The following is a 12,783-nucleotide window of genomic DNA, read 5'->3' as shown; positions in this document are numbered from 1 at the left end:
AATGTCTATCTAAACTGTCAGGCGAGTGAGTGTGTTGACAAGTGAGGAGAGGATATGCTGTTTGATGCTAAACAAATAAAGTGGAAATGGTTTGAATAGCATCTATTTGATTTCCTTTTGCTCATTAGATCAGAAGATATTTGTGAGCTCAAGATCAACATGTGCATGGAATCAAAAAAAGGAGCTTTGCAGGATCTAATCTAATTTTATCTTTAGATTTTCTTGTTTTGATATCACAAACCCCCATAGTGACAAAAAAGGAGACATCTTTAGACATATCTGGCCAGGAAGTTGGGAGCCATCTGCTTATTTTTGGAGAATGAAGAATAAAGACCCTCCATGTGCTGTAATCTAGTTGACTGACAGCAGCACACAATGCATAGCATCACTCCAAACTCCAAACCAAGAAGACGTTCAATGAAGGCAATGAAATTCATGAGAGGAGATCGCAGATAGGAAAAAAAAAAGAGGTGAGAGGAATCTACTCAAACACCGAGAGATAAGAGAGAGGCAGGAAGATGAAAGACGGCGAAGTCAGGTAAAAAATCCCCACTGGATCAGAAATTTTCTTCCTACTGCATGTTTTTGAGGTACATTCAGAGTCATTTGGGGCCTGCCTCACCGTGACTTTTTATTACTGTTACCACTCTGTGCAGATACATTCTGCTGGCTGTGAATGAACATGTTTTTTTTCTCCCCTATTTGTTGAAGTACACTTGATACAGAAAGAATTATCTCTCAGCTGTTAGCAAAAGACAATGTGCAGATTAGTTTGCCACAAATATAAAGCAGTATGTATTTGTTTCTTCCTCTTCAGAATTTGTTAACCAGATGGCATTCCTACTCTAGACAAATCAATCCTCACATTTACTGGTTTAATCCCCAGTTTTCATGTTTCACTCTGTCCTTTATCTGGATCCTACTTTAATTTTGTTACACGAGGACAGCACAAAGTAGTGCATAGTATAACTATAATGTATAGTTTTCTGGAAAATGTGACCTGTATTTGTATTTGGCCCACTTTATGCTGATATTGATGAATAAACTCCAGTGCAACGTTACAGTATCTTTGGAAGTCAACTAAGTCAGTAAAAAGACTCAGCCTCTGTAAAATAGTAATCTACAGGTAAAATGCTGCGTCTCAAAGAACCCTGAACATAACGATCAACACACCTTTATTATGATAAAATGTGGCAACATCCTGCCATTGTTTTTCTTTCGTCAGCAAGATTGGTCACCATTCATAAAGAGGAAGCAACTAAAGAAAGACAAATCGCAGAAGAAAATGTGTCAGTTTCCAAAAAGTTGGTGATTTGGGCAACGGTTCACCTTCCAGCCGAACAACAACCGTAAAGTTAGAGCCAAAGAACCAAGTGCATGGTTTAGATCAAATCATGTTCAAGAATGGCACAGTTAATGTTTAATTAAAGACATAGAAAATCTTAAAAAGCGATGCCATTTTACAAAGAATAATGTCAGAATGGTTCTAGATGTGCAATGTTCGTATAGACATACACAAAAAGATTTGTAGCTGGGACTGTGATTAAATACTTTGACCATATCAGTCAATAGTCTTTACTTCAAAATAATGCACTATTTTGACTTGATGTATAAAGTACAGTTACAAACCACTGGAGATTGTGGTTGTAACAAGACAAAATGCAAAAGTATGTAAAGTGTTTTATTAGTATTTTGCAAAGTATTAACTATCGTTAACTATCAAATACATTTGCCAGTTAACTATAGACAAGAGAATGCTGTTTTAGGCTTATGGTCCCATTTCAAATGACTACATTTATTGTGACGCTCATGTGCAAGACTATGCACACTTTTGAAACTTGCTTTGAAAAGTGATTCCTAAAAACTAGTAAAAAATCTCAATACAAGATTTCTTTCAACTACCAGTTACTAAAAATGCAAAATACACAAGGTCACTTCAAGGAAGGAGCAGGCCATGTGATGAATCTGCTGAATTTTAAAGGGACCCTTAGCAGTGGACCAGACCAAATGCACTTCAAAGCCCAAAAGAACAAGAAAGAGGAGAAAACAGGTGGATGTGTGAGGACACTATCCAGTTTTATATACATCACTCTATATGTTAGATTTTCCTCAGTCCCTGCCTCTTTTGATGCTCGGGGCATGGCTCATCCAATCAGTGAAATTACCATAAACTAGCTATTTTGTGCAGGATAATAAAAAGGTTTAGTTCAGAGGAAGAGAAATGGTGCCCCAAGGCCTGAGGCACTCTTTCCTCTTTAAAAGATATAATATTGTGAGTGTGAAACCAAATTATGTTTTTGTTTTCTTCAAAGTGCTGCTCACTCCAGCTGAAATTTGAGTGCTCTGAAGTAGAATGTGGGTAAAAACCTCAGTCTGTAGACACTTTAATCTCCCCTATAAAAAATAAAAAAACATATATGCACTCTATATTAAGTAGTATATTTTTATAGTATGTTAGTTTTGAAACAAAAGAAAATGTATTCATATTTGTAATACAAAAGCTCAGATTTAAATCCTTTTTCAAACAAGATTTTACAGTGATGAGGTGGAAACAAAGCAATAAAAGTCCAACATCCAGTCTCTGCCATCACTTGGGTATGATTCGGGAAAAGAATGTCATTTTCATCAGATAAGGAAAATCTCACTTCTGTTCAGCAGCTTTTTGTTCAGCCATGATGACAACAATAATCCTGAGCTCATTGTAAGGACCACTGATCTGGAAAGACAAAGCAAAAAGACATTTATAATACCACTTTCATTCTATCATATCATGGCACCAAGCTGTGAATTTTATTCTGCAGAAAGATAGAAAGTGGTTATAAGACTTTCTCTGTGACACACGGGATCATGTGAAGTTGCAAATTCACATGTGTATGCACTCCCCAGCACTGGGAAGACAGCTATTTTTACACCTGTTGTCAAATCTTCTGGCCTTCTCATCTCCAACCTCATCAGACCTGCAGCTCATGCCTCGTCTTCGCAGTCTCTGTGAGAGGAAGCGGTGAGACTCTCTTCAATACACACTTGTCAGTCATCCTGAGCGACAGGGGAGATAAACATTCCACTGACCATTTTGATATGTGCAGGTCGTCTGTGGGTCATGCTAACTTTGAGTTCGTGCTCTCTTTTTGCTTACAACTTGTAATTCACCCTGTTTAAGGTGAAAAAATAAAGAGCAAGAAAAACGGGAAGCTGTCAATCTGTATGACACAGGCCAGGAGGCATATATTATTAAATCGCTCTGCTTGACTTTGTGAAACATGGCAGCAGTCTTTGGGAATACTGAGCTACCAATCTAAGGATTAGAAACCTCTGCACTGGGAGACATAGCAATAAAAATCCAATATAACAGCAGTGTTTTGTTAATTTGCACAGATGCAGTTGGTGCTGGTGCCCCGAATAACCTCAGGTCATACAGAAACGGTTGTAAATGAACCAGCTCCCAAACTAAAGCAGGAAACAGGAAAGTGAACTTAGCAAAAAAAAAAAAAAAAGATCCCTCATCATTAGTGCACAACCCAAGTATTTCCAAATTTCACCCAACAAGACCACAACTGCAAAAATGACCAAAAATTTGGACGACTAGCATCCTTATATTTTTTTTCCACAAGATCTTAGATTTTATCTTTTATAATGGTATTGCTCAATAGTTCCTATGGCCTTCTGAAGTTCTTTCAGTGTTATTCTTGAGACTTTGTCTGGGCTTTCATTGATTTTTTTGTCCAGGCATAGCATCTATGAATATATGGAGAATTATGTGCTTTCAGGTAAAGGAGTATCAAACGTACAGTCTAAAACCTGCTGGGTAAAATAGCAGTCCAATTCAAGTTATTTTGATAACTATGTCAGATATGGTGTGATCAAGATCTGAGTTGATTAATACAATAGGGTTGGGTTATCTGTTTTTTTTGGGGGGGGTTTAAACCTCCCAAAAATGGGGTAATATGATCAATGTATAAATATCATAGAATGTTAGGTTGTTGGAGAGTCTAGATAGGAGGACGTGAGATTCATGATGGGGATGAGTTTAATAATGAAAACCAAAGGGCACAGACAGGACAGATTGCATCAGATACATATTCTTGATGGAAAATAACAAAAGCATAAGACAAAGAAGCAGCTTAGAGGCTTAAATGCTGGGAAACCTGAATAATTGCATTAAAAAAAATAGCTGAGAAAGAAGCAGGGAGGTAAAAATATGACCAAGTGAGTTTTAAGTGAGGGGGATGGATGAAGTTACACAGAGAAATACACAACTAAACAGTCATTCTCCAGACCAAAATGACTCAAAAGGCTAATCTAAAAAGATGACAAAGAACCCCAGAAACAGGAAAGTTAAGCAGAGCAGAAAGTAAATTAAAGCACAGTGCACAGAATGAACCAAACTATATTAAAAAGAAACAGTAAGTACAAACTCCAACACACACAGCGTACTAGAACATGTATTAGTTCAGGTTAGGAAACTCCATAAATCTGGGTGTAATGTCACAAAGGGAAGAATAGGCCACTGTCAATAGAAAGATAGAAGTTATGTTTACCGTTTGCCACCTCATCATATTGGTGAAAAAAAAAAAAGTAGAAGTTGTTTCGGTCAAATGAAAATTGGAATTTTTGACCTACATTCAAAATGTAATGTTTTGTAGAAAACTACCACTGCACATTGCCTTAAGAGTAGCACCCCAACATGAAAAATGGTGGTGGCAGCTTAATGCTATTGGGATGTTGGTTTTTTATTACTATTTAGCAGGGACAGGAAAACTGATGAGAGTTTATGTGAAGGTTGATGCAGTTGAATACAGGGAAATTCTCTTTAAAATCGTAACAGCGGCACAAACAAGATAGTGGGGCAAAGGTTCCCTTTCCAGCACAACAACCCTAAACATCCAGACAGACCTACTGCCAAATAATCTAATCCCAACCATATTCATGTCAGCATCCTGATTCAAACCAAATAAGAATTTGTTTGTGGAATCAAAAATTTATGCTCACAGGAAGTTTCCTTCCGATTTGACTGACCTTGAGCTCTTCTGCAAAAGCTGGTAATGATAGAATTTCATGAGTTATTCTACAAAGCATTGATTCAGTGCATCTACATAAAAATGGATGCCAAACTTTTCTTTGTGAAATAATTTTCTTCCATTTCATGATGCCTTGACACTATCATGTTAAATCTCAGAATTCACTGCATGTTGTGGTTGTAAATTAACAAAATTAAAATGCTCAAAGGGTTGAACTATTAGAAATTTTTAACATGTATTTTGCAAATGACTCAATCTATTGTCATAACACATTTGCATTAAAAGCTTTACAAGACAGTTTTTCTTTAACTTATGAACTTTCAGATTCTTTAAAGAAATTTAATAAATAAAGTGTCTCACGGTGGCTAGGCTCTGTTATGACTTGGACAAAAAAATGATATATCAAAGATGTAGTTCAATTCGGATGGTGTTTATTGTGCTTATTTTCAGGTGAAAAAAGTTGTGTATTCACAATGGATGTCCGGGCAGGTTTAAAAAATAAAACATACAAAAAGAGAAAAACAGTACCTTCGTAGCAGCTCAGAAGTCCATTGCCATCACAATCTGTTGAGAGTCTAAACTCAGACTGACTCCTTGCGGTGCAGAGCCCTCTTTTATAGTCACAGGCTCCGCCCACAAGAAGAGAAAACAAAAACAAAACACACACAAAGAAAAAAATGAAACAATTACTTCTAACTTAAGTACTCTAATCAAAATATACAAAAAAACAATCATAACACTGGAAAAAAAATGCTATATTCAATTTGAAAGAAACACTAAATTAATACAAGTCCTGATGACGTCGTTACATCATCACGTGACTCCCTCCCGACGCGCTTTAGTCCGGAAATGGCTGTGTTTGAATATATGAATCGGGAAAAATGTTTGACACTGAAAGTTACAAGCTAGGATGACAACTGCAGCAGGAACACCGCCTGTGCACCGCACGACGAACCACGCGAGTTTGTGCTGAAATCAAAAAGTAAGTTTTGTCGGTTGTGTTTATGTGTGGGTGCTTGCAGTTCACGGACATTACTGTAGGACTACGTCCCGGCTCGTGATGGCTCCTCTTTCACACTCACCAATTAATTTATCAGCTTTTATATTTTTTTCCATTTATGTTTATCTGGTGTTGCTGTCAGGTCTAAAAGGTGGCTCACTGCCTTAAATATGAATGTAGTGATCAAAGAGTAACTTTGACATTCAACACAGCACCCTGTGTGAAGTATTTTAATATTGATGTGTTGGTAATTGTTTAGACAATGACTTCAATGTCGTTCTTAGAAAGTACATTAATGACTTGAGACTATAAGTGCAGTTTATTTGAAGTATAAATTTGGGGGGGGGAAGAGCTTTTTATTTACTTTCACTCTGGAACTTTTCTGTGAATAAGGCTTCTCAACTTTTTCTTGATGTTAGCATTTACCCACTATTTTTATTGACAAATTTGTTATGTGTAGACAGCGTCTAAAGCCTCTGGAGTGCAGGTTGCGGTTATGTGCATATAAGCACAACAGTGGTCCTCCAAGGCAGAGCGTGATGTGCATTTGCTTTCAGCCAAGCATAAAAAGAGAAGAAAAGTCATTTTGTACACATCCACAAAACCTCAGTGGGTTTGCCTCGAACAACAACTGCGATCAAAACCTTGACACTGCATTGCTCTCTTTGCTTCACTTTCTATTGATTCAACTTTCTACAAGTCTGTCAGGAAGCAAATTTCAGGTGTTTTCTTCCTGTGGGTTAGCTCGGTATAGCTGAGGACTTTCTGCTGTTCAGCTACAGATAAAGCCAAATCTTTCTATACAGTGTAAAATACACAATCACATTTCTTATTTCTTATCCTGTCCCTGTCCTGTCTGCCATTTCTTATTCCCACTCAATTTCCTGTTTTAAGCCATTTAGAGCAGTGGTCTCCAACCTTTTTTTTTAATCACCGCAGACCGGTCAAGGCTTGGCCATTTTACTGCGGCCCCAAAGAGGTGGGGCACAGGGGCGGGGGTTGAACCCTCAGACAAGGCATGTGTCCACAAAAGCCTAGTTCACATAGCACAATTTTAAATTTTTTGCCCCGATTTTCCAGTGTTGTATAGTAACGAAGTAAAAATACTTCACTACTTTACTTAAGTACATTTTGGAGTACTTCATACTTTCCTGGAGTATGAAAATGTTTGATGACTTTCACTTTTACTTCACTATATTTCCGAACTCAATTGCGTACTTTTACTCCGATACATTTTCAATGTGTGGTTTAGTTACTCGTTACAAAAAAGCGAGAGAGAGAAACGAAGTGTTTTGACCCCACCTACTGATTAGCAAGCAGGCTACCGAACAAAGTCGTAGCCTGCTTGCCTGGCTTGTTCATCACCTCCAATAGGATACACCTGTTTCGCTTCTCCCATTGTTGGGGAAATCAGAAATCGGAACACCTTGCATCGGGTGGGAGGAGAAGAGTGCTGCCCGCACTGACGCGGCTCAGGGATTACGTGACACGCAGCGCCGTGCCCTATAATCCACTGTAAGCTATGTAATGTGTTTTGAGGCAATTGACCAAGATCCCGGACAATTTTTAAATTCCCCCCGGACATCTTTTTAGGTCTGAAAAGTAGGACATGTCCGGGAAAAAGAGGACGTCTGGTCACCCTAGTTCAATGGGGGACAGAAGCCATAGCGATAGCAATTTAGACTAAATTTAACGAATATAGGAAAGGCATGCAAGTTCAAAACCACAAACCATTAACATGTGCTACTCTTTAAAACTGGAACAATTTATTAGCAGGTTTCATTTTGCCTGCACTTGGTTGGGTACATTATTTTAAGTTTATTTGACAAGTTTACCAAGATATAAGAAATGTCATTCAAACTTGCCTTGTTTTACTTTTTACTTGTACTTTTCATTACATTACTTGAGTACATCCATTTTTACAGTAATTTCCATACTTAAGTACAAGAAGTTTCAGATACTTTAAGACTTTTACTCAAGTAACATTTCAGTCAGTGACTTCGACTTTTACCAAAGTCGTATTTTGGAGAGGTACTTGTACTTTTACTTGACTCTGAGATTCCAGTACTTTATACAACACTGCGATTTTCCCCTTACAACAATCATTGCCTCATTAGCGAGCCGGTCACCGTATATTATACAGAACGGGCTTGGAATGTGGGAATAATCTACCGGGATAAATCCATTCTCCCGTCTCTTCTCTGGGCCTTTCCTCCTTCCCTAAGAAACTTTCCAAAGACATCTGATCTGTTTCTCATTCATTTTGCTCCTTGCTGGCTCAATGTTGGCAGGCAAGACCTAATGGAGAGAATCTGGTTAAAGGATTTTCAAAATAAAAAATCCTTCAGACTCGGATAATACATAAAACTGAAGTATTTAATTATTTTTTGTGCGGCCTGTTACCAACTGGTCCACGGACCGGTACTGGTCCGCAGCGGGGGCTGGGGGCGACTGATTTAGAGGATTGACAAGATCGTTTCTCTTCAGGAAATGCCAGAATTTTTTAAGCCTAAGCGCACATTTTTTTAAGCCTTTTCAATAACAATATTTCACAAGAAATAAGTTAATATGTCAAGGAAAGGTAACCATTTCCTCCTTACAATGTATTGATGTCTAGCATCATCCCCATGATTCTAGATATCATGGGGATGTCTAGGTCTGTTTTCTAGAGATGCATGAGTTTTAGTCTGAAATGTGTATTTCAACTTCAGAACAAAAGGAAAAGGTCTTGTGAAGTTGCTGGCGGAAGCTAATAAAAGATTCATTATTCAGAGTAAAACGAACCCTGCACCAACATGGACTGAAAGGCTATTGAGACACGAAGCTCCAAAAGGAACATAAAAACCTATATTACAGTTTGCCAAAGTACACATGGACAAACATTGAGAAATGCCATGTTGTCTGATTAAAAAACAAGTGACAATGAAAAGGCAAATCAGAACCACAGTTCAGACTGATTTTAAGTTCTGTCAGGAGGGAAGGAACAAAATCCCTGTGAAGTTACCGAGGGAAGCTTGTGGAAGAATACTAAAACATATTTGAGTCACAGCTTAAAAGGCATTTCTACCAAATACTAAAGAAATATGTTAAAACTGCTGAATTTGAAGAAAGAAAAAGGACGTTTGTCATTATTCCAGCATTTGGCAAAACAAATCATTTCTAAAAGACAAAAGTTTACTCTTATTTGATGTCTGACAGCAAGAAAAAAAAGTTTTGTGTATTTTTATTTTGCATGTAAATCAACTTTTGGATGTGAGCGGTCTTGGCGTTCTATAAAGTCTTTGTGAAATTAGCCTCACATCTTATGAAGAATTGCAATTCTTTTATCTTTAAATGCCATTTGCAAGTGTACAATATGTGTGGCAGGATGAATTCTGTGCCACTCTTGGCTGAAAGTTTTTGAGAATTTGCTCACGCTTATTAGCTCAACTGAAAAATCTTTTCATTAGAGACAGCGCACTTGACTTTCCCATTTATCTGTTTCTACAGGAAAACAAAGGGCTGAGTTGCATTAAGGCCCCGCAGCTGTTGCCAAGACTTCAGAACAAGTACAATTAATGCTGTGCAGCTAACTATGTTTCACCTGTGAGTTATTTCGAGGCTTGTGGTCATGCTTTTGTCTCCGACTCTCAGCTATGCAAGCTCTTCTGGGGTTGCAGCTTCCAAAATAGATAAAACATTCAGTTAGCTGGGATAGAAACAAGGTAATTAGTATAACAGCTGCCTTATCACAATTCTACTTACGCCGTGCCTCTGATGTTTCACTTTGTCGGGCGGTGAAAAGTAAAAGGCAGTTCTGCGCCAGAGCGAGACAGACTGTGCAGAAAGTGCAGTCTCCTGAACACAAGCAAGAGCACAGGTCCACGCACATCTGGCAGCAGACGTCACAACAGCGGTCAGAGCAATATCTCCAATCCTCACAAACATAGGGGCAGACACCAGTCAGTCTGCTTTCCTCTTTGCTTTGTAGGCAGCAGTTGTAAGGCTTGCAAGACTGTAACCCCATGGGAGATCCTGCCTCGGTTTAAAAAAAAAAAAAAAATGCACACACGCATGAAAAAGGCACCGGGAGATGAGATATTGGAAGAAATCACTGTCTGGAAAAATGGCCTCCTTTTTAAGTCCCAAATCGGAATGGAAGATGTACAAAAAAGGAACTTTGTGAAGAAAAGAGATGCTGATAATTGGCTGTCAGTCTGTCATGAACGTTGGGTGAGCTTTTCTATTTCAAGCTGCGTCCAAAGTTCTTGCCATCTGCAGTGTTTGTTCTCCGAACAGCCTGACCAACTTTCAAATGCACTCGCTGATATCAGACTTCGCCCCCCCCAACCCCCGAGGCCTAGCTTCAGCCATCATTTCTGACGTTCGCGAGATGAGGAGCGAACAGAGAAGAAATCTCTCCTTTGAATCAGCATGACATCCTTAAATGCAACTATAAACAGATGAGTTCTCTGTTCTTGCAAAGTCAAAACATTTGCGACCGGAACAGAAGCATTTTTCTGTTATGAATGTGAAATTCCTCAGAGATGTTCTCTCTCAGGCTTTCTTGTCATGGGACCTACAAGATGGGGACAGTGGTAAAGCAAGGATAATGAACCATGCAGAACAAATGAGGAAACAATTATTTGATTACAACTACAGCAATAAGTCCAGGGAAAATGAAAGAAGATGGCAACAGTTTCACAAATGGCTGCTGTAATAAAAAGGACAACACAGTTATTGGGGTGATAAAGCCTTTTTATCAAGTAAGATTTAAAAGAAGCAATAGGTGTTTTTTTTTTAAAAAGAGCTTACCTATTTTCCTCTCCTAAGACTGATGCCAAATCAAAGCTTTGTAAACACTCAAGAGAGACACTTCAATGTCACTCTGATACCAGCTCTGACTACATCAATCAAGAGCCAATCACAGTGATGTCAGTACACACATCCACTCGGTTTGTGCAATCATGTGAAGGAAACTGCCATTAAAAGCAGCTGAAAGTGTATAAACAGCATTTGTCAGTGAGGAAAAAATGGGGGAAAGTTTGGACTGAAACTAGATTATTGAAGGAACAAAGATAAGGTAAGTAGAGAGAGTCATTTCAAGATGACAACAGCCTATTATGTGAGTGGCACCAGAGGTAACTTATTGCTACATGGTGGGAATATAAATGTAGCTTCATAAAAACAGATTCAGCTTTGTGCTTTTGGAAAACTGCAGTAACAAAATAGTATCTGCACAGCTTTTGCAGAGTTCCCATTTGGGACCGGAGCTCTGATAGTTGTGGATGGACCCTCCCTTCTGCACATTGTACCTTGCAGACTACTGTGTTCACAGTAGTCATTTTCAAATGAGTGAGTACTGCTAGTCAGAAAGCAGGAGGAGTCCTTCACCACAGCTTTTTACCTTGGGGGGGGGAAAAAAAAAAAAAATTCCAAGATCACAGAGACCTGCTTCAGACCGACTGAAAGTAATTTTGCAGAAGTCAATTCTGCTCTAGCTGAGGTTCTCTCTCCACATCTTCTCTATAAATTCATCTTCAGTCGACTTTGAAAGAAGTACTGATAGCTCTCAGATTCAGGCCACCAAACCTCCCACACATGGTTTAAAAAACAGCTAAATATTCAGCTTCTTTGCGCGGAAACACATGAATACAAACAGTTCATCTTAGTCTGAGGCCTGATTAGAAACGAAGTAGCTTTACAGTTTGTAAACATCACATACAGTTTTTGCTAAAACAGGACTGGTGCAAGCAAAAAATAAGCAAAGAGAGATGATTTCCATAATATTGTCAGGTGCTTTTAACAATCAGAGTAGGTCTGTTGCAAAAGCAAACACTTCTATTTTGCCACGGGTGATTGCCCCTTGTTATTACACTGAAGTTGTTAGAGTAAGCTGCTGCCTATAATGGGGTCTTGACTCAGTATGGCTTTGATTACAATGACATTCTTTTTCTTTTATTTAGCTTTTCTTCAATCATTGTGAAAACCCAAATTCCAATCCAAATAGGGAAAAGTACAAAAAAAAAAAAAAAAATCTAAACAGTCTCCAAAATGTGATGTTACACTTTGTGATGTTTTGTTGCAATAGATTAGAGGGATTTCAGTATATTTCTTCCACATTTTATAAGGGTTGACTGAACTTTGCAATAAACTATGTGCCAAAATGTTTCAGTGTTCAGTTGTAGGTTTGTTTCAAGTATGATACTTAAGATACAATGTCTACTTTTGCTAAAGTGTGCTGCTATATTTAGTCATGCATCTCTGTAAGCGGTATTTGGTACTAAATATGATGTATTTAGTACAAAAAGGTACTAAATACTAAAGATATGGTTTTGTGTGAGTATTTCTGAGATATTAATGAAAATTATATGCTGCAGATATTTTCCTCAATTGTAAAACATAAGAGATTATTTAGGTCTATTGTTGCATTCATCTAGCTAGCTTTAGAAATGCTTCCTCTGATGATGGTTCAACAGAAGTAAGGGAGATGAATGTCTACTGAAAAATGGGTAAGTCAGGTCCAAGAGGACACCAGATGGTGAAAAATAAACTACTACTGTTGAGTCATTCACAGATTGAAACCAAGCTGAAACAAGACTGACTGGGTGAGTAAGTCTACATCCCAGCAGAGTGATGGAGTTTGAGGCTAACGTTTAAAGCCAATGTGGCTGTGGATGAGTTGCAGCTGGAGTTTGACATGAACACACCCGTGTAAAGCTCTGTACCTAAGAGGAGGAAGAGGAAGAGATGTCTGGAGACAGGAACTGTGACAGCAGTGCTGGT

General features: G+C 38.3%; 1 long non-coding RNA gene across 2 annotated transcripts; it reads right to left on the bottom strand.

Annotated features, from left to right (window-relative positions):
* Positions 1-1,158: 1,158 nt before the first annotated feature.
* Positions 1,159-10,332, bottom strand: LOC116736293 (uncharacterized). 2 transcript variants are annotated; one of them, XR_004342517.1, is made up of 6 exons: positions 9,763-10,332; positions 9,602-9,677; positions 5,547-5,645; positions 3,070-3,151; positions 2,913-2,986; positions 1,159-2,716 (listed from the first exon to the last, which is right to left on the bottom strand). It is a non-coding gene; the product is annotated as an uncharacterized LOC116736293 (long non-coding RNA). The 2 variants fall into 2 exon arrangements; XR_004342516.1 differs by having other exon boundaries at positions 1,159-2,986.
* Positions 10,333-12,783: the final 2,451 nt, after the last annotated feature.

The sequence above is a fragment of the Xiphophorus hellerii genome, chromosome 16 (genome assembly GCF_003331165.1).
Source record: "Xiphophorus hellerii strain 12219 chromosome 16, Xiphophorus_hellerii-4.1, whole genome shotgun sequence".
Taxonomy (NCBI): domain Eukaryota; kingdom Metazoa; phylum Chordata; class Actinopteri; order Cyprinodontiformes; family Poeciliidae; genus Xiphophorus; species Xiphophorus hellerii.
Note: the sequence above shows the minus strand (reverse complement) of the source record. Positions and strands in the feature narration are given on the sequence as shown.